Raw genomic sequence first — 3,851 nt, forward strand, 5'->3', positions numbered from 1 at the left:
ATGAATGAGAATCAGCTTCTTGTACGTATTTGCAAGTGTAATCTAAAGTAACCACGAACGACCCTTTCCCAGTTACTTGGGGGGGGGGGCATATGGTACCTGGATATAACCAGGTCTTCTTAATGACTTAGAAGTTGGTTCATATCAATTGACCGCTGTTTTTCTTAAAAAACGCGAGATATTGACAAGGATTAACGATAACTAAGTCCCATCCTGGTTTTAACCGGGTCATAAAACTTAGAAGTTGATTTAAATCTATTGATCGTTGTTCTTCTTAAAGAGCTCGAGATATGGATAAAAGTTAACGCGAACTAAGTTTTCAAATTAAGTTCCTGGTTTTAACCGGGTCATAAAACTTAGAAGTTGATTTAAATCTATTGATCGTTGTTCTTCTTAAAGAGCTCGAGATATGGATAAAAGTTAACGCGAACTAAGTTTTCAAATTAAGTTCATGGTTTTAACCGGGTCATAAAACTTAGAAGTTGGTTTAAATCTATTGATCGTTGTTCTTCTTAAAGAGCTCGAGATATGGATAAAAGTTAACGCGAACTAAGTTTTCAAATTAAGTTCCTGGTTTTAACCGGGTCATAAAACTTAGAAGTTGATTTAAAGCTATTGATCGTTGTTCTTCTTAAAGAGCTCGAGATATGGATAAAAGTTAACGCGAACTAAGTTTTCAAATCAAGTTCCTGGTTTTAACTGGGTCATAAAACTTAGAATTTGATTTAAATCTATTGATCGTTGTTCTTCTTAAAGAGCTCGAGATATGGATAAAAGTTAACGCGAACTAAGTTTTCAAATCAAGTTCCTGGTTTTAACCGGGTCATAAAACTTAGGAGTTGATTTAAGTCTATTTGATCGTTGTTCTTCCTAAAGAGCTCGAGATATGGATGACAGTTAACGCGAACTAAGTTTCAAAAAAAATTTGTAACCAAAGTGCGCAAAGACAAGAAGATCAATTAAAAACATAAAACCAAATTGTCTCGAGGTGGAAGCACCTCTTGCGAAGGTTACACAAAAAATCATAAAAAATAGTGAAGGGCACAAGAGAGGAAAAGCCCTAAGCTCCGCCAGGTGGCCCCTTGGAGGTCGCCGTCTCACCTTGCTCAGCGGCGCCAGAGCCTTCCCCGGCCTCGGAGGGCGCTTCTTTGTCGAGGCGAGCCTGGAACTTCACCAGCAGGCGCTCCCAAAGACTCGCTGACAAGAAGGAGTAGTCAGCATCCGGGTTGTAGGCCCAGCAATGGTAAAAAAGGTCTTCCAGGGACTTTTCCGAAGTTGTCTGCTCGGCCTTTAGGGAGGACTGGGCGGCCTGAGTCTCAGCCTTCGCGGCATCTAGGTCTGTCCGCGAGGTGGCGAGGGAAGTCTCGAGCTCTTGGACCTACGAGCAGGTTTTTTCTAACTCGGCCTGCGAGGCCGCCTACAGGGTAGTCTGGTGCTCGCTCCTCATGTCCTCGATCTGAGTTTTGGTCCTGGAAATGCTTCGATGAAAGGAAACGACACTCTGCGAAGGTGAAAATACAATTGCCTTAGAGAAAAGAGAGAAAAATAGGGCAAAGTGTAATAGTAAAAGCCTTAAAAGAATAAGTCAGCTTACCGTTAGGGTCATACCCAGTGAAGACTCCAGCACGTCCATCGGGCTCATTGTCTCGATGGCCCGAAGCTCCTTCTCGTTGAACTTGTATATGTGGCTGACAACGTAGTTCGCCGACTCATACATCGTTCCCCGGAAGGCCTCTGGGATCTTCTCCAGGTCCTGGGGATTGACTGGGATGCGTACCTCGGGGTGGACAATCGCCGAAGCCCCGGCCTCCGTTTCTGAGTCCCGGATGGTGATAGGAGCTCGCGGAGGAGGTGGGGGCATGTTGCTCCCACCAGCAGCAGGAGGATTAGTTCCCACGACCTGAGCGGTGGGGAGCTGCTCCTTCTCCTTTGCAGGAGATTTATTGGGAGGTCCAGCAGGTTTCTTCAAGGTCTAGAGCTTCTTCATCTTTGGCCCAGAGGCCCCGGCGAACTCACCTCGCGGGCTCTCTTCGGGCTGAGACATCTCTTCTGCCAAAGCAAAAACATGGTTAGTACGAGATTTAGCAATCATATGGAAACCAAAAACAAAGGGGGAAAAAGAATAATTAAAGTACGCGCATGCTAGAGTAAGCCCTACCCCCCGAGCTAGAAGAAGAACCTACGGTTACGACCATCGGTTCCGGAATTTCTGCGGGAGAGTCTATGTCAATTATTTCCCGAGCTGGGGCAAGTTCTGGGTCCGACTCTAGTTCTGGGCTGGATTCTTCTACATATTTCCTAAGTCCCAGAGCCACGACACCTCTGATAAGGGACAGCCAGGACCTAAGGTTGGTCCCATACTCCTCGAATAGGATCGACCTAAAGGAGGAGGTGGTATCTACGACTACGGTACCCCTAGGTCGGCTATCTTGGTAGTCGAGCACGAGCTGATTGACGCAGTGGAGCAAGGTTGTGTCCAGGTCCGGGTCACTTCGGTGACGATGGACGAGCTGTCTGGGGTTGAATCTAGCTAGCCGGGGGTCGACAATGGCCCTATCTAAGTTCCTAAACATATAAAGGTTACCTTGGCCCGAGGGACCCGCAGCTGCTCCAGATTGGATCCTCTCTTCATCTGTTATCTGGGCGACCTCCAGCGCCTGCTTCCTGTTCCTCACAAGTGGAGTCTCGTCCTCCTCATCCTCGTCCATCCCGACCTCCTCCACGATGACGGGCATAGAGGTGCGAGCTGGGGGAGGCCCTCGAGGCCTCCTTAGATTCAAAGTCTGATTTGGGAAAATAAGCTTACAAGCCACCATCGTCTCGTCCGTCACGAGCACCCGGTAGTCCTTCTCACTGGGGGGCAAGCCCGCCAATGTCTCGTATTGACCACCGAGGGTCGCAGATTTCTCTATCCTCGCGAAGATAGCTGCAGGGGACACAAGAATTGTACGGAACTTAACTTACGAGCTAAAGATAAAAAGCACTTACGAGGACGATTGAAGTAATGGAGCTCGCAGTTCCTGAACCCCATCGACATAAAGAATTGGTCTTTAAAGTCATTGGGGTGGCTGGGCATCTCGATGACCGCAGCCGTATTGGGGAATCAGGTTAGATAGTAAAACCCATTGCCTCGCCCCCGCTGATCCGGGCTGGCCTTGAGACAGAAGAAATACAAAATATCCGCAAGAGTGGAGACCTCCCACTCGTGCTTCAAAAATAAGTATCTCAACCCCGCCAACAACCGATAAGAGTTGGGGGGGGAGCTGGAAGGGGGCCAACTTCACATAATTCAGGAAGTCAGCGAAGTACCGGTCCAGTGGCAGGAAGTCCCCCGCCTTGAAATGCTCGTTGCTCCAGGCCGCGAACGATTCGTCAAGCGGCGCGCAGCTCCGCTCGCCCTCGGTGGGAGGTCCAGCCACCACAGATGCCTTCCCCAACGTGATGTTGTGGGAGAGGAAGATTTTATTGATCTTCGTCTGGTCGGTGATCTTTGAGACGTTCCTCTCTGCCTCAAAGAACGCGTCAGGAGCCACCTCGAGCTCCCACTCCACTGCCGGCCCAAAGCTGGGGATCGGAGAGTCCGGTATCACTGCCTTTCCTTTGTCCTACTGAGATGCCGAGCTGCCAACTGTCTTCTTTGGAGCGTTCCTCTTCGGTGCCATCAGGTCGCCTAATGAGCGAAATAAAATGTTTCAGAAAAGGCGACCTAAGCATATGGAAGAACAAATTATTATTTACACGAGCTGAGGTAAGCCCAGCCCGTGGAGAGTGAGACCATGCGGTTCAATGAACACGCGCCTGTGCCCCCAATAGATCCCTGGTTACTCGGAATTCGTGTGTCAGGAGGGTCA

Source organism: Humulus lupulus, chromosome 7, assembly GCF_963169125.1.
Source record: "Humulus lupulus chromosome 7, drHumLupu1.1, whole genome shotgun sequence".
In the NCBI taxonomy this organism is placed as follows: Eukaryota; Viridiplantae; Streptophyta; class Magnoliopsida; order Rosales; family Cannabaceae; genus Humulus; species Humulus lupulus.